This window comes from Hyperolius riggenbachi, chromosome 6 (genome assembly GCF_040937935.1).
Source record: "Hyperolius riggenbachi isolate aHypRig1 chromosome 6, aHypRig1.pri, whole genome shotgun sequence".
Lineage (NCBI taxonomy): Eukaryota > Metazoa > Chordata > Amphibia > Anura > Hyperoliidae > Hyperolius > Hyperolius riggenbachi.
Genome location: NC_090651.1, coordinates 13,458,944 through 13,477,504, shown reverse-complemented (window position 1 = coordinate 13,477,504; position 18,561 = coordinate 13,458,944). Strand labels below are relative to the sequence as shown.

Below are 18,561 nucleotides of genomic sequence, written 5' to 3'. Positions count from 1 at the left end.
TTATTCCTAGTTACTGTAATATGTTTCTATACAATTTCACAAATTGGCACTGAGACTTTTTGAACATTTCAACACCATGCTAGAATTGTTTCAGCTTTAGCAGCATGTCCAGCTTCCATGTTTAGAGGCTTCTGGCAAAATACATTCAGCATGCTGGAACTTTCTTCAACCATGGCAGAGATTGTTTTTTGTGGGGGGTCTTGTAAACATTTTCTTGAAACAGTTTGGTTTAGGATCTTTATCATAGTAACTATAGGGTTAGCCTGAATTTTCTCCGGGTTCTGCATTCTCCATGCAGATTCCAAAAATATTGGAGTTTATGGCTAAACAGGCTCAAGTAAAAATTCCTATAGTACAGAGTACACATAAACTGTAAACACCTTTGGGACAAGGACTGACCTGCATGAAACCTATGTACAACTTCACTTTCCTGGACAAAAAACCAAAAACAATTATCTCCGGTAAAACTTTAGACTGCTATTACGTATCTGTTATAAATGTAACTTGTGTCGGATGGGCAAAAAAATCATTGCCAATCATCTGCAAGTGTCTTTACAGGATCAGCTCATTTCTTTGAAAGAGAAATGTGATATCCTGACATTTCCTATTTCCTTACATGGGCATATATGCTATATTATTAAATGAACCATATACTGTGGAAAATCTAGGAATTTTACATAAAGATGATATGAGTAAAATTCCCCTTACTGTATAAATCACACAAGCAGAGGAATGAGATCTTGGGAGCTGTCTGTGCACCAGATTGTGCCCTGTTGCTATGGTGATAGTGAAGTGTCATTTGAATAATTTGGCATGGTTTAAAATGATAGCCAGCTAAAGTTTGAAACGTATGTGTAATATTAATAATGTTTACTTGGCTTATTAATGTTCTCACAAAATTTGAGTTGTACATGAAACAGTACTGTTAGGTCCTTTAAAGCGGAATATAACCCTGCATTTCAACTTTGCTCTAAAACATTATTTACAGTATATTATATGCAACCAGCATTTTTTTTTTACTAGACCAGCATTGGAAGGGTTACACAGGGCTTTAAAGTCCCTAGAGATTTCTGCAGACGCATCCGAACTTCAGTTAGATACTTTTTGTTTACAAATATGTATCTTTTAAGTGTTTATTGTGACTCATCTCTCTCACTGAGAAGGAGCTTGGAGGACAGCCAAAGAGTGTGTAACTGTTTATCAATAGATACATCTAACTAAATAGAATGTAACTATCTGAACGTCTGCACGGAACTTAAAACCTCTGTGTTTAACCCTTCCAATGCTGGTCTAGTAAAAAAAAAATGCTTTTTGCATATAATATGCTGTAAATAATGTTTTAGAGCAAAGTTGAAATGCAGGGTTATATTCCGCTTTAAGTGCTCTGAAATTGCTGGGGCCATATTAAAGGGGAAAAAAATGTAAATGCATGAATTCCTAAATAAGGTATTCAATAAATCAATGAAATCATAAAAAAAACTGTGGGACTGTAAGTTAAAGTAAATAATAGTAGTTAACAGTAATATAGTAATGAAAATGTTAACAATACATATAATAACACATTTGAAGGCAAACCACTTTAATTATGCAAACACCTCATCAGTACCTTACAATGTATTTATTTATTTTTGCACAAAAAAGCAACACTTAATTTTACATTGTAACTGTAATAATAAAACACCCCTTCATCAGTTTTCAGATGGAATTGTGCTTTTCACTGAAAAACCCACGTCAAGTAAAATGAGATTAAATATTAAATAAAGGTATTGATTTACAAATAAATCCGTACATTGGGATTTTTATTTTATTATTATTATTTTTTTTTGCATTTAGTAACAATGCACTGAAATGCAATACAAATGTGTACAGCTTTCGCTGCCTTGTGTACTGGTGATTGACTACAAAGCTATTGTGCGAACAATATTCATTTGTAAGAGAATTAAACCTGGAGGGCCATGTGACCTGGCTGTAGATCTCTATTGATGCATGTCATCTCTCTAGTGCCATCTAGTGTCTTGACAGCTGTTTGGCAGCTAGTGAAATCATATTTGTGTGTGCAAGCTTCTCATCATAATTATATATATTTTTGCACAGTACATGGAAAAATAAACGATGACCTTTTTGCCTCTGGATGCTCGGGGTCGATCAGACGCTCACGACGCGGCACTGATAAAGTAATCAATCGCGGTATGGAACGTTGTGAAAGGTCACCGTTAACCATAACCAATACACAGATGCAGCGTACAGAAATGCAGAGAGAGATTCGTATTTTTGGACAAGAGAGGAAAAGTATTTAATAACCTGGTAATCAGTGTAAGGTGATCGTGTGTGTTGGGATGCGTCCATTAAACTTATGAGAAGATTTTTACTAGGTGATGCTGAGGAAGAGTTGAGTACTGTCATACAGAAAAGCCAGAACATGTTATTGCCGGTTTGGGCCCTATGAAAACATGTTGATAGTGAGAAGGTGGGCTGAGAGCTCTGGCCTTTGTGTGGTCTCAGAAAAATCATTAGAAGTGACTGCATCTTGATTCAAAAATTAAAGGGTGACTCCGCTTTTCTTAGATCCAGCTTTTCATGCGTCCACACATTTGATTCTACAGCTATATTCGGAAACAGGAATGCTTACAGACAGTCCAGGTGCGATTTATTGCTATGAATGTATCTTTTCTTAAAAAGCCAATTCCAAATTGCAGCTCAACTCATCTACCTCTTGTGTGATCACTGTTGATTTCTTCTTATGACTCATGCTGTCTTTTTAACCTCTTGAGGACCACAGTTTTATACCCCCCGGCCCCTAGTGACCAGGCCATTTTTTACAATTCAGCACTCCACAACTTTAACACTTGTTAAAGTTCATACAAGCTCGGTCATACAACTTAGCACCCAAATGAATTTTACGCCCTTTTCTTCTCACAAATAGAGCTTTCTTTTAGTGGTCTCTGATTGCTGCTGATCCTTTTAGTTTTTTTTAATTAATTAAAAATGATCCAATTTTTGAAAAAACAAACCTATTTCTTTTATTCCCCCCCCCTCCCATTAGCCCTACACTACGTTACACACACTGCACATTACATACATAGGCATACTGTATGCCTACGTTTGGGATTAAGTTTTGAGCCATTCGGAGGGACAATTAAGTGACAAAACTGTCCTCTGTAACATGTAAAATGGAGAAAACCATGTGTACAGTGCTGTGATCTAGTGCAGCACTGTACAAACAGCCTGCCAGCTCTGATCGCGAGCTGGCAGGCTGATTGCTGCGCCCTGCTTTGTTGACTGCAGGAAACGTGCACTTGAACGATTGTTCCCTTCAAATCTCGCTTCTCACGAGATCACGCCATATGCCATGAACGAGTAAGACACTCTGTGGCCACTATCCTGTATTAGGCGGTTGCAGAGTGGTTAAAGGATACATAAGGTGAAAAACTTTATTGCTGATTTAACTACCTGGGGCTTCCTTCAGCCCCTGGAAGGCTATGTTTCCCTAGTCACAGGTCCACCATCAGCCATCCCCCCCCTCCCATTAGCCCTACACTACGTTACACACACTCCACATTACATACATAGGCATACTGTATGCCTATGATTGGGATTAAGTTTTGAACCATTTGAAGGGACAATTAAGTTACAAAGGCTGTCCTCTGTACAGTGCTGCACTAGATCACAGCGCTGTACACATGGTTTTCTCCATTTTACATGTTACAAACAGCCTGCCAGCTCTGATTGCGAGCTGGCAGGCTGATTGCTGCGCCCTGTTTTGTTGACTGCAGGAAACGTGCACTTGAATGATCGTTCCCTGCAAATCTCGTTTCTCACGAGATAACGCCATATGGCGTGAATGAGTAAGACACTCCGTGGCCACCATCCTGTATTAGGCGGTTGCAGAGTGGTTAAAGGATACATAAGGTGAAAAACTTTATTGCTGATTTAACTACCTGGGGCTTCCTTCAGCCCTAGAAGGCTATGTTTCCCTAGTCACAGGTCCACCATCAGCCATTCTTCTGGGGTCCCCTGCGTTGCAGTGTAGTGAGTGCGCAAGTGTGCTCACGTTCCATTCCCGGTCGGTTCACAGGTGCAGTAGCTCTGCAGTGGAACTGTGCAGATTACTTCTGGTGATGATGGCATGACTGTGAGGTCACATGACCTGAATCGCACACAGAGGACACCAGAAGACCACTGGGGGCTACAGGAAGTTTTTGAGACGACACCCAGAGGATCGGCAAGTAGTGTCTGCCTTGCATGAGGGAGGCCTGTGCTAGTTGCTTAAGGAACCCACAAGCACACGTATCTGGAATCAGGCCATCCTCACCTGTGCCGGGTATTGGGGGATTGCTGTTCAATCTTTTGATCGATTTTAGCCCCTAATGCCACCCAAAACATTGCTGTCAAATTTTTGGGACTAAATTTAGCATTCAACATTGACGTCCATGATGCCAATTTCTGTGGTTAATGGCACAGCCCCTATACATCGGTATTGTAGCTGTTCAGCGATTTCCTGCACAAGTGGTGAACTTGCCTCGGGGTTCCTCGTAGGCAGTACAATGGAGTACATGTAAAAAGGGCCCCTGGTAAAACAGGCACCAGAGATAGCAGCTAGTGTAATATCAGTAAAATTACTGACATTCTACTAGTTAATTCCAATAGTAAAATATTGGTAATATTTACCTTCATTTACTATGACCTAACCTTGCGCCAAGAGTAGCCTCCCTCTGGATGCCTAACACTAACCACTCCCCCCTCGTGCTGCCTAATATTAAAAACCCCTGGTAGTGTCTAACACTAAGGACCTGCCTGACGCTGCCTAACCTTAAAAGTTGCCTAGATGTGCCTAACCTTAACCCCCCCAGGCCTAACTCTAAGGACCCCCGCCAGCGTCTAACCCAGTTTGCAATGTTATCTTTCACCAAATGTAATACTCTTCATGGAGTTCATGATAGTGTACCCAAGGAGACATGTGACATGATGAGATAAACATGTGTATGTAGAGTGCAAAACATAATAATAACCAGGCTCTGTTACTTGTTTTATTCTTCTGCCTGAAAGAGTTAATTTCTAGGCATGAAAGTGACAGCTTCTGTCTTGTCAGTACTTTGTCGGGAATATAGTAAACATCCCTGATAAGCAAATTGCAGCCATAAAGGTTTTCCTGGCAGAATACATGAACCATTGACCTTTTCCTAATTCTGGGACAAGATAAAAAGCCATTTTCAGGAGTAGGAGGATAAATATAATTGTTTAACTCATCAGTTTATTTTCACCTTGGGTTCACTTTAAGAAGAATGGGGGGGGGGGCATTATGACTGAAATATTCCTAGCAGAGGCGCCTGGTGCACCAGGCCAACTAGGCGGTTGCCTGGAGAGCTGTGCGGGAGGGGGGGAGACACAGCCTTGGCACACGGACACACATACTGTAGCACACGGCTACATATACAACATAGCACAAGGTTATACATGTAAACGGGGTATAAAATGCATGAACATGTGATTTTACAAAGACACAGCAAATCAAGTCTGAGGGAGTCCATGAGAAAGGTGACATAGCTGAGGTTGCTAGATTATGGATACACTAAGAGAGATCCTGCTAAAGGCTTACAATCTAAAGGGTGGGGGAGGGACACATATGGTAGGTCTGTGGAAAAGGTGCTTGACTGAGGGTTAAAGTTCGGTAGATGAGGGGTAGGCCATTTTAAAGAAATGTGTTTTGAGGGTTTGCTTAAAGGTGTTGAAGGAATAAGCAAGTCTGGGGGGGGGGGGGGGAGGGGGTTGTAAGGGAGTTCCATAGTGTGGGGGCATCTCTTGAAAAGTCTTGTAGGCATGCATGGGAGTAAGAAATACAAGGCTCTAATCGTATGATTGTGTCTTCATCTGAGTAAGCCACCTCATCCTTTTCTTTTTAACTGGTTTTAACTCAGTTTTATCATAGCCTGGTGGCCTATTTCCCCTTGTGCCGTTTACCCTCCTTACAAGACTTAGCCACCCCTCATCCGGTTGTTTTGACGTCAAGAGTGGGACTATACCCAGCTTGTCCGGACCCCCGAGTGGGTTGGGTTTATAGATCTCCACCTGCCTACAGCGGTTGGTTGCCCTTCTGCAACCTCCCTTTGTGGGAACACGTTTCATTTTTAGCCTTCATTTTCTTGTTGTGACTTACTCCACCATCGGGGCTACCGCTGTCTCTGTGTTTGACCAACCCCATACCTGCACCTTCACATGCATAGGTAGACAATGTTGACTACATAGCACGCGTTACACAATTAGCACAACCGGCATTATCTGGGGAAGGTGCGCTATTCTACTTGTATATGGCAATCTTCCCAATGTTTCGGGAATTTTGCCCTTTATTGCTTTACGAGTGAGCCATTTTTCAATATAATTTGCTATCTAAAAATCAACATTTATCACAATATCCATTATGCTTCTATGAATTGCAAGCCGTACAGGAAATCTGGAGAAATATGACAATGCAAACCCCTCATTTATATGCCATATATCTGCTCCCCTATCGAATATTCGGACGTTAAATTCGGGGAAACAAGCTGTCCTCCTGCGGAAAATGTACATTGATGGTTTGTAATGGGATCTAGGCCTGTGATTTATCCAATGCATATATTTGTGCATGTGTTCGTAAGGAGGTATTCCTTTCTTGTTGGCAATAGAATGAATATTTTATTACATTTTCAATTTTTTTTTCGGGGTGAATAATATAAAACATCTGCTCAATACTTTGGGATTTATATGTTACACTTGTTCAGAATGTAGTTCCTTCTGGCACACGAAGCCCCTAGAATGAGTACATTAGCAAACTGAGACTGTTTAGTGAGAAAAAAATGTATTTTATACTCACTGGATGAGGCTTTCCTGCCTAAAACAAGGATTTTTGTTCTTTTTCAACTAGGCATAAACAGCGCTACCTCTGCAAGGACCCCAATGGTTTCTTGGCTGACAGGTAAAAACTTTCTCCACTCATTAAAAGTAGACTTTGCTCACTTCTATCAGTTCCAAGAGATAGTTTAGACGGTGTAAGGAAGTACTCTGAGATGCACTGAACAAACCTACTATAAGTTATGTTAGATATTAATTGTTATTATCCTCGTTCTATGCATTGATGGCTACAAACTGCATGCTAGGTTCTCATAATCACTCTGCACAGTCTAAGTGGCCACATGGTCTTCACCAGAAAATCACACAATGGTCAATGGACTTGTCAACCCTCTTGAGCAATGGATTTTTTACTGCCATTCACCAGCAAGTAGGAGTCTCTGGATCAGCCCACTGGAAATATGGGGAACAAGATGACACCACAATGTTGAGGTATTCCAGAAGCAAGACCTGGTGTGGACCAGTTGAGATCAAACTAAAGGTGGCCACACACCATACAATTAAAAGATCCAATTTGTCGCTGTAATGATCTGAAGTCGATTTCCACAGTCAGCGCACACCAAGTGCGCTGAAGCAGATGGAAATCCCCACAATCACAGAAGCAGAGTACCCAGTATATATTTGTAGAGGGGCATTCCAACCAGCAGGTGTAGCTGTGGAGTACAGAGGAACAAGTCCTTTGTACATCCACAGATGCCAGATTGAGATTGCACGATGAAGCTACACTGGGCAAAATAAACAAGGTAGCAACTCAAAAGAGAGCAAGAACAGAGACAGACTATATGAATGTCTACCAATCTAGTCGCCACCCGGCGACGGTAGACATATCACATCAGAACAGACCAGAATGAGAAAGCCAATCGCAAGAGAGGCAATTGCTATCTGCAACACAAGACTGAGCAAAGACAGAGCATGAATAGAGTAAAGGAAGTGTAACGATTGTGGAATTCTCTCCGTGATCAGCGCACAAGCCGTGCGCTGACACTGTGGAAATCCTCCACAAGCGTGTAATTTGCAGGAACCCAGCAGTAGGTGCAATGCACCTGCAGAGGGAAATACCTGTCGGCAGGTGGAGCTGTGGAGTGCAGAGGAACAGCTTCTCTGCCCTACCACACACGCCAGACAGGAATTGTACGAAGGGAAGAACCGTAATCACAAGAGAAGCGATTGAGAGTGAGCACAGAGACAGATTGTGTGTGTGTGCATAAAACTAGTCGCCAACCCGCGACTGTGCACACACCACAGCAAATATGAAGTAGGAACGCGATCGTGAGAGGTGCGATCGCCAGACGTGACACAAGGCTACAGCAAGGCGGAGCACGAGAGTAGCAAAGGCACAGCAAATCATACAATGAGGAGATACGGAAAATAACAAACGCTAGCTAACCGCGAACACCGCACTCATTCGCAACAGTGCACGCGGTTATGCGCGGTCTCCACGTGATAAGCACAATAGAGACAAGCACGCCTAACTAACCATCGACAGACAAACATGAAACAGAGGACGCGAACGCTTGCTTAACGGTTACCTCACCGAGCCTCCAGCAAGGGTCCGTAGCAGACAAGACAGACACACGAAAACAGGGACAAGCGAGAGATAGGATCCACAGCACTAGCGGAAGTGGCTAGCGCGATCCAGGAAGACAGAACAGAAGGATCCACAGCACTAGCGCGAAGCGAGTGCGATCCAGGTACAGAGTAGCAGAACAGAAGGATCCACAGCACTAGCGAAAAGTGGCTAGCGCGATCCCAGGAGACAGAACAGAAGGATCCACAGCGCTAGCGAAAAGTGGCTGGCGCGATCCCAGGAGACAGAACAGAAGGATCCACAGCGCTAGCAAAAAGTGGCTAGCGCGATCCCAGGAGACAGAACAGAAGGATCCACAGCACTAGCGAAAAGTGGCTAGCGCGATCCCAGGAGACAGAACAGAAGAGATAGCTGGTAGCAACCGCTGCACCAGCTATACTCCAAGAACAGAGATCAGAACCATTTCCTGTCGACCACCGCTGGGACAGGACAACAGCAACAGAACAAACAAACAGATAAACAACCCTAACTGCACTAGGGAATCTGCCTAGCACAGTTTCCAGGAATTACTCTAAGCTGATCTTCAAACAAAGAGCATGGCTGACACTCTCCAGAGTGTTTCACAGGAAGACTCCTTATGACCAGTGAAGCATTGTGGGAAAGACATAGTACTTATAGTACACGCCTCCAATGAATGTGGCCAGGCAATTTGCATGACAACGTATGCAAATTCCTCAGCAAGCACAAGCTGCAAAACTGACAGAAGCTCTTCTTTCCAGAGTCCTGCAGCATGCAAACCCAAACAATGGCCAAAAAACTGCCTGCCTGCACAGGCAGCCGAGCAGATCATCACAGGAAGACACAGCAAATAACTACAATCCGAACGCCAAGGAAAATAACAAATGAACTAACTAAACGCAGTTACCGCACATTATGCACAACAGTGACAAGCGCGTTAATAGTACGGTCACCGCACGTTAAGCGCAACAGTGACAAACTCGACTAACAAATGAACACGGAAAACAATGACAAACAGATAGTGGGAACGCTTGTTAATCGTTTGCCTAACACCAGACAACAGCAAGCGTTCGTTCCAGACAAAACAGACTGAAGGAGTAACCAGTAGCAACCGCTGTCAAGGTTATACTCCAAGATACACACAAGGGTGATCCACCACCTCTCGAGCTAGGGCGAATGTGATCAAGGAACAGGACAGATCGATTCACTATCAGCCACCGCAGGACAGGACAAGACTAGGCAGTACAAATAATACACACAAAACTGACTGCACTAGTAAGAGTGCAAAATGCACTCCCCAAGAATTAACTACGCTAGCATATTTTAGCAACAAGATACCAAAAGGCTGAGGCTCTAAGGTAAGTCTCACTAAACAAAAACTATGACGAACAAGGGATTCTGGGAGGAAGTGACATTTGTACTGAAAACCTTCAAAGGAAGCAGACAAGCAGATTGCAAGAGAAGTGGATGCAAATCAGTCACTACAGCAGGAAGCCTCCCGAATCTTGCAAACTGACAAAAAGGCCTCTTTTCCCTGGACTGAACTATGCAACCTGCATAGGAAACAAAGAAACTGTCCAGGGAATCAAGGCCAGCAGAGCGGATTCTGACAGTCGCCAATTCGATAATTGCGATCAGTTGTCCCGAAAAATTGAGAGCTTTTCTTTGTTTTCGAATGATAAATTGAATTGGATTTCTCACTTTTTCCGATTTTTGGAGATTGGACATGTTGGAAATTTTAGACCAGCTTTATCAAGAATTGTATGGTGTGTGATGGATTGTCAATTACTTGATGTACAGTAGAAGGTAAAGAGACGCCCAACGAATATACAACACTTTAAAATCAATAAAATGAAAAGGATTGAGGTGGCTTACATCATAGACGACAAACTCACTTTAGGTAAGGAAGTTTAATAGAATAATAAGCACAGGCAACGCGTTTCGTGGGTGTATGCCCACTTCCTCAGGCCAAATAAAGTGCCTTAACAGTCTATATGCCGCACTTAGGGCGCCTCTTTCCTTCCAGTACTGTACTTGATGTACAGTTCCAATCATTTTTTTCTGAGCTTTCAATTATTTTATTCATGATTGAGGAAAAATTTAAGATAGGTGTGTGGTATATTGGTCAGATTTTTTAATTGCTACAATCCGTCAGAAAAATTGATTGTAATTCTTGAATTGAACAGATATTTAACAAATTCTGTGGTGTGTGGCCACCTATAGTCAGAGTCCAAGCCAAGATCTGGTGAATAACAGACTCATGTAAAGTCACAGGCCAAGGACAGGGCTGACCCATCACTGGGTTCAACGGGTCACAGGCTGAGGTCAGTGCAGGTGGCAAAGTCAAGGTAACAGGCTGAGGTCAAATCAGAGTATCAGATTAAGGATAGACAAACAAACCAGTTTTTAAGTGTACCTGAGATGACTTAAAGCGGATCCGAGATGAAAAACGAACTATAACAAGTAACTTGTCTATATATGTTATCTAAAGTTTAGATAGTTTACACAGCAAATCTGGCTGCACACAGCTTTAATAGAAAATGATTATTTCTTCCTGTGATACAATGACAGCAGCCATGTTGTTTGTAAACATTACACAGAGGCAGGCTTATCTGTATCTTGAGCCATCAACCTAATCCCCCTCCTCCCTCCTCCCCTCTGCCTCTGAAATCAATGGCTAGTAATACCTCCTCCTCCTGCCCAGACTGAGCTCCCATGAGCCCTTGCTACTGCCAAGGCTCTCTGAAAACATGTGGGCGTGGCTTTTTTAGTTTATAGGGAATTAGATTATTAAAACAAAAACAAAAAAGTATTTGGCTTGAGGAATGCCCTATAAACAATAGGAAAGGAACACAATTATGCAATGTGTAAATGTTCACCTCGGATCCACTTTAAATAAATATTCATACATACCTGGGGCTTCCTCTACCCCTATTCAGCCAGATTGTTTCCTCCGGCCCCATTTGGCCTGATTGCCCCCTCAGTGTCGTCCTCCACCTCCCGTATCCTCCGCAATCTTCCCAGTAGCTTTGGCCAGTCAGGTCCAGTCAGCGCAGCAGACACAGTGCGGCAATGCGCGCTCTCCCATCATGCTCCCACGGCCCGGAGCGTTCTGCGCCTGCTCAGTAGTAGTAGTGTACAGGCGAGGAATGCTCCTGGCCACTAGACCACACCAGGGAGTACGTACGTAGTCAGGCTGTACATGTACAGTAAGCTCCGACTCCCGACGTTACCAAACTATCAGCATTGACTGCTGTTGAGAAGGGACTCTTTATATTAAAGAGCAACTATAGTGACATATAGCAGAATGTAGTCATTTTCCTGGTTTCAGCATCAGAAACACTTCCTATATGTTGCTGTATATTGGTATATAGCCCCGCCCACCCAGTGATGCTTAGCCTAGGCTGTTTAGCTATGCAGAATTCTCCTCCCAGAGCATTCTGGGAGACCAGGGACTATATGCAATTAACTGTTTCTCTTGAGTTTAACTAATTTTTCAACTTCCTTTTAAAATAACTTTTCAGCAAGAATTAGAATACTACTATTATTATTCTTATTATCATTATTACTTTAGCTAGTTGCCGTATTTGTTTATTTTACCACTTTTATTTATTATTGATATTACAATTCCAGTGGTTGCTCTTATTATGGCTATCATTCTGTTTTATGTTATTATTACGCTTATGGCAAAACAGGGTGCCTGGAAATGTGACCACCCAGAAAAGCTGATAGTAGAATATTGGTAAAATTAACGTTATTCTATTAAAGGGGAAAAAACAATTGCAAAATATCGGTATGAAGTAGATAGGAGGGAGCAGAAAAAAAGGGGGCCGGCTGGGGATGGACAAAAAGGGCGACGCCACAGACTGTAATGTAATTATCGTTAATACAGTGAAAAAAGCAGAAAAAAGGGAGCTGCGATAAATATAGTTAACACCATTAGAACATTACAATTTTTGAAGTATGTTATTGTCTTAGAAACTTGCAATCTTATAGGTTTTGTCATATTATTTCATTTGTATGTACTGATTTTACGTTATCAAAGACATTATCGTTTCCCAGGGGCGTAGCAATAGGGGGTGCAGTGGTAGCGACCGCATCGGGGCCCTTGGGCCAGAGGGGCCCTGAAGGGCCCTCTCTCAACTGCAGTATTAGCTCTCTATTGGTCCTGTGCTCACAAAAATCACTTCTAAAGATACTTTGAATAGTGTTAATCATTAAAGGGAAGGTTCAGGGAGGGGATTAAAAAAATAAAAATAAATTTCCACTTACGTGGGGCTTCCTTCAGCCCGTGGCAGGCAGGAGGTGCCCTCGCCGCCGCTCCGCAGGCTCCCGGTGGTCTCCGGTGCCCGACCCGACCTGGCCAGGCCGGCTGCCAGGTCGGGCTCTTCTGCGCTCCATTTCCTGGGACTTCTGCGTCCCACGCCGGTGCGCTGACGTCATCGGACGTCCGCCGGGCTGTACTGCGCATGCGGGCTGTACTGCGCATGTTTCCCCATCCCATTCTAGCACCTCTGACACTGTAGTTGCCATTGGCAGGTTTTGGTGCGCCGTATTAATTGTTCTGTATAGAGTGCTTGGGGGGCCCCATTGTAAAACTTGCATCGGGGCCCACAGCTCCTTAGCTACGCCACTGTCGTTTCCATTTGTAAAAGGGTGTTTCTGCAGAGGGAGTAGTTAAGGTTAGGCACCGGCAGGGGGAGTAGTTAGGGTTAGGCACCACCCGGGCGGCGGTTAGTTTTAGGCAACACCGTGGGGGGGGGGGGGCAGTTGTTTAGGGTTAGGCACCACCAGGAGGGTGGTTAGTGTTAGGCCCCTCCGAGGAGGGCTTAGGGTTAGGCCCCACTGGGGGAAGGGGTGATGGTGGTTAGGGTTAGGCACCACCAGGGGGGTGGTTAGTGTTAGGCCCCACCGGGGAGGGCTTAGGGTTAGGCCCCACTGGGGGAAGGGGGGGGATGGTTAGGGTTAGGCACCACCGGGGGGTTGGTTAGGGTAAGGCGCCGCCAGGGGAGTGTTTAGTTTTAGGCACCACCAGGGGAGGGTTCTGTTTGAGAGTAGGGTTGGGTTAAGCTGTATTTTTGAATTACGTAACGATTTTTAACTAATATCTTTATTATTATTTCCTGTCTGTTTTTACAACGGTATTTATCGTTAACCAAGTATGACAACGATGTTTATCGTTTTCAGATGTCATTATCAACCGGCACCATTTCGTTATCCAGCCAGGACCTTTTTTTACGGCACCCTTTTTTCATGCACGCATATAGGAGCCTTACGTATATGTACACCGCCGGTGAGCTGGGCACAGGGTGAGCCACATGACAGCTCTCTCTGCTACCGCTCAAATCCCCGGTGACATTATATACTATTCTCCCTCCAAGTCGTCGCAACTTGGAGGGAGATGTCATTTGGGGTCTGGCTTTAACTGGAACTCCGACTTACCCTTACGCGCCCCACGCAGTATAACATTACTGCTACAGAGGCGCCATATGACACACATCATACTTACCTCCCGTGTAGTCTACTCATCAATCGCTTTCTCCTCACTCGTTTGTTCGCTGTGATCAATGGAATTTTCTGTTCTTCGTTTTAAAAATGGCCCTTACCCTATTACAGCTTCCTGGTCCGCACACTGTTAACCTGTGATATTGCCCACGTGAGCCATAGGGAAACATGAACATTACCTTGCACATCAGTTGTGCTTTCAGTTATAACTGACAGCAACTGATATACTTCAGTTCTGACAAAATCTTATCAGAACTGGAAGGGATCCTTGTAAGAAGAAAATGGCACACTTCTGAGAGGAACTGATGGCGAGGTAAGTATGTCATATTCATTTTACATCATGTGTTTATTTTAAATTAATTTTACTCGGTTCAGGTTCCCTTTAAGATTGTTACAATTTATTATTATTATTATTAACTAGCTGGTCGCCCAGCGTTGCCCGGGTATGTAATTGGCTAGTGTTAGCTCTGCCCACTTTTTCTAATCCTAACACACAATTAATGATGACCTAGTTTGTGAGCTTTGCGGTCTTTGGCATCAATAATTGGCATTGAAATGAAATAAATCTAATTGGCTGTGGCTCCACTCCTTTGAAAATCAATAGGTGAATTTTGATTAGCTTTTGTAGGCTCCACCCACTTTTCTGAATATTAATCCCAGTCACCCTGTGACCAACTGTGCAAAGTTTAAGAACCCTGCCATTGACAGACAGTGTAAGAATGGCTGCAGTTTACATTCTGGCAGTGAAATTTGTATTTTTCTCCACCCACTGATGTCCTAATATTTCCCGGGTATGTATTTGGCTGCTGATGGCTGTGGCCACTTTTTCTAACCCTAACACACAATTATCAATAGTCAATGACCAAGTTTGTAAGATTTGTGGTCTTTGGCATGAATAATTTTCATTGAAATGAAACACATCTGATTTGCTGTTTGTGGCCCCACCCCTTTTCTAAATATTTAACCCCAGTCACCCAAAGATCAACTGTACCAGGTTTGAGGCTTGTGCCATTAACAGTGCAAAAATGGCAGCGATTAAATATTTGCCTTGAAAATCAATAGGTGAATTGTGATTGGTTTTTGTAGGCTCCACCCACTTTTCTGAATATTAATCCCAGTCACCCAGTGACCAACTGTGCAAAGTTTTAGAACCCTACAATTAATAGTGTAAGAATAGCTGCAGTTTACATTTTCCCAGTGAAATTTGTGTTTGTCTCCGCCCACTGAAGACTCGGCATTGCCCAGGTATGTATTTGGCTGGTGCTGGCTCCGCCCACTTTTTCTAACCCTAACACAAAATGACTTAATGACCAAGTTTGTGAGCTTTGCGGTCTTTGGCATCAATAATTTGCATTGAAATAAAATAAATCTGATTGGCTGTGGCTCCACCTGTTTTCTGAATTTGAACCCCAATCACCCAATGGCCAACTGTACCAGGTACAGGTGATTAACAGTGCAAGAATGGCATCAATTAAATATTCTCCTTAAAGATTAATAGGAGGATTTTGATTGGCTTTTGTAGGCTCCACCCACTTTTCTGAATATTAATCTCAGTCACCCAGTGACCAACTGTGCAAAGTTTGAGAACCCTACCATTAATAGTGTAAGAATTGCTGCAGTTTACATTTTCTCAGTGAAATTTGTATTTGTCTCCGCCTACTGATGACCCAGCATTTGCCGATTATGTATTTGGCTGGCGTTGGCTGCGCCCACTTTTCCTAACCCTAACACACAAATACTCAATTACTCAATGACCAAGTTTGTGTGCTTTGCGGTCTTTGGCATCAATAACCTGCATTAAAATGAAACAAATCAGATTGGCTGTTTGGGGCTCCACCCCCTTATATAAATTTAAACCCCAGTCACGCAATGATCAACTGTACCAGGTTTGAGGCTTGTGCTATTAACAGTGCAAGAATAGCAGCAATGAAATATTCCCCTGAAAAATCAATAGGTAATCTTTGATTGTTTTTTGTAGGCTCCACCCACTTTTCTGAATATTAACCCCAGTCACCCAGTAACCAACTGTGCAAAGTTTGAGAACCCTACCATTAACAGTGTAAGAATGGCTGCTGTTTACATTTTCCCAGTAAAATTTGTATTTGCCCACTTATGACCCTGCGTTGCCCGCTTATGTATTTGGCTGGTGTTGGCTGTGCCCACTTTCCTAACCCTAACACACAATTAATCAATTACTCAATTACCAAGTTTGTGAGCTTTGCGGTGTTTGGCAACAATAATTTGCATTGGAATGAAACAAATCTGACTGGCTATTTGTGGCTCCACCCCCTTTCTGAAATTGAACCCCGGTCACCCAATGATCAACTATATCAGGTTTGAGGCTTGTGCCATTAACAGTGCAAGAATGGCAGAAATGTAAATATTCCCCTTGAAAATCAATAGGTGAATTTTGATTGGCTTTTATAGGCTCCACCCACTTTTCTGAATAATAATCCTAGTCACCCAACGACCAACTGTGCAAAGTTTGAGAACCCTGCCATTAACAGTGTAAGAAAAACCAAAGTTTGCTTTCTTAAAACAGAAAGAATTTGCGATAATTCAGGTTGGAGTGAGCTTGAGATGTCTCCCAGTGCATCACTGCTGAATATATGCAAATTAACCATTCTACCCTTAGAAGCTAAACACACCTCCAGTGTAACAGTGTAAGAATGGCTGCAGTTTACATTTTCCAGTGAAATTTGTATTTGTCTCTTTTTGGTTATGGGAATAAAAAGTATCCTATACTTTATTCCAGGTAATGTACTATGTGTGTGCCAAATTTCATTCAAATCCGTTCAGCCATTTTTGCGTGATCGAGTAACAAACATCTAAACATCCAAACATCCAAACATCCGAACTTTCCCATTTATTATATTAGTAGGGTACAGTTGCTGCTGCCACTGAAGTTGTTTTTATTGATGTTATTATGATTATGTTCTAATCTTTATAAACTTTATTTTGAAGTATTGTGAAGACTTTGCAGAGCGCAGTGACAGTGTAGGATGATAATTGCTTTCCTGTGTGATCTCAGGCTTGGAATGCACTGACTGGTTTGTTTTTATGGAACAATAAAAGTTAATTATTGTCTTGATGACAAGATAATTTCGAGGACTATCAAAACAAAGGATTTGTGTTTGGAGGAATGTGGCTGCTGAGAAGTAGACGGCGGTGGCTTGGTTCCAGGGCTGCGCTCAGTTGACACATCATTGTCTCTGGTGTTTAGAAACAGACAGCGGTTGTCGTGAGGTCTGTGAAATGCCGCGCGCCGCTCTCTGACATTTTCATTGCGAGATTCCGCACACATTTATTATTGTGCTGTGACTTTATGTAGCAGCTATTCATGGCCAGATTTGTACTTTTTACCACCCAAGGCCACTGTCACCAGCCCCCCCCCCCCCCTTCGGTATAGGTAGGGAGAGGACCCCTCCCCTTTCCCTCCAGTATAGGTAGCCAGGTGACCCCTCCCCCTTCCCTCTAGTATAGGTAGCATGACTCCACCCCCCTTTTCCTCCAATATAGGTAGCCAGATGACTCCCTTAATCCCTCCTTTTCCCACCCCCCCCCCCCATCAGTATAGGTAGCCAGCTCACCTTCACACCGCAGCAACCATCAGTGTCACTCATTTCTCCACTCGTCTCCAGTGCAGAAGCTTCCTCTTCCTTTCCGTCTCCAATGCTGCCCAAGTCCATTGCCGCCGGCCACGATGCAAACTTGCACAGAGAGAGCAAGGTGGCTGCTGCACAGGCGGCTAGCAGCAGAGTACCGCTGTCAGGGGCTCGTCTGATCTCCCTGCATAGCAGCTTGCAAATGCTGCACCAGTTTAGCCTGCTGCTTTGGTGCCCTTGCTCCTGTGGTGCCCTAGGCCATGGCCTAGGTGGCCTTGGCCCAAATCAGGCCCTGCAGCTATTCAGTATATCAATCACATCTCAACGCAAAGTCACAGAGACTCCTGGACGTCTAATCATATCCCCATTTTAGAATAAGTGGTCAGTGGTGGTCAGTAATAATGAACTGACATCCACTGGTAGAAGTAAATGAGCACATACATCTAGCGACTTAGCGGCCAATGGACAATCCGATTCGATAATAATTATCGTATTGGATGAAAATCGGTGCTGCCAAGTGCATTTCCGATCAACAATGCAACCAATTTTGGACCAAACATGTCGATCGGACATGCTGCAAGATGTCGGGGCCGTCTGGTGATAACGGCAAGCGATATTGGGATGAGCGACAAATGCTACCAAACTCCTGATGCTGTGTACAAGATACAGAGGCGCCAAAAGAATAAAAGGTAATTAAATGAACTTAAAAAACCAACTGGTTAAACAGAGGAGGCAGCGGTGGTCTTACCCTCTCCAAACAGACACAGGCAAGGACTGCGATTCAGACAGTCAACAATTTATTCGGAACTCAAAAAAACAATGCAACGCGTTTCACGGGCCATACATCCCGCTACCTCAGGCAAAATACAGTAGGAGTCACAGCATCTGTATTATATCAGCGAGCTCGGCGCCTCTGTCTGATATAATACAGATGCTGTGACTCCTACTGTATTTTGCCTGAGGAAGCGGCCCGTGAAACGCGTTGCATTGTTTTTTGGAGTTCCGAATAAATTGTTGACTGTC

At 43.3% G+C, this 18,561-nt stretch overlaps 1 long non-coding RNA gene across 2 annotated transcripts in view; it reads left to right on the top strand.

Annotated features, from left to right (window-relative positions):
- The window catches only part of LOC137522352 (uncharacterized), a 136,799-nt gene that overhangs the window by 37,095 nt on the left and 81,143 nt on the right, over positions 1-18,561 (top strand). Inside the window, exon 2 of one of the 2 annotated variants that reach the window (XR_011022272.1) lies at positions 6,899-6,949. The exons of the other annotated variant lie outside the window; for it this stretch is intronic. This is a non-coding gene — a long non-coding RNA (uncharacterized lncRNA). The remainder of the gene's footprint in view (positions 1-6,898; positions 6,950-18,561) is intronic. 2 annotated transcript variants of the gene reach the window in all.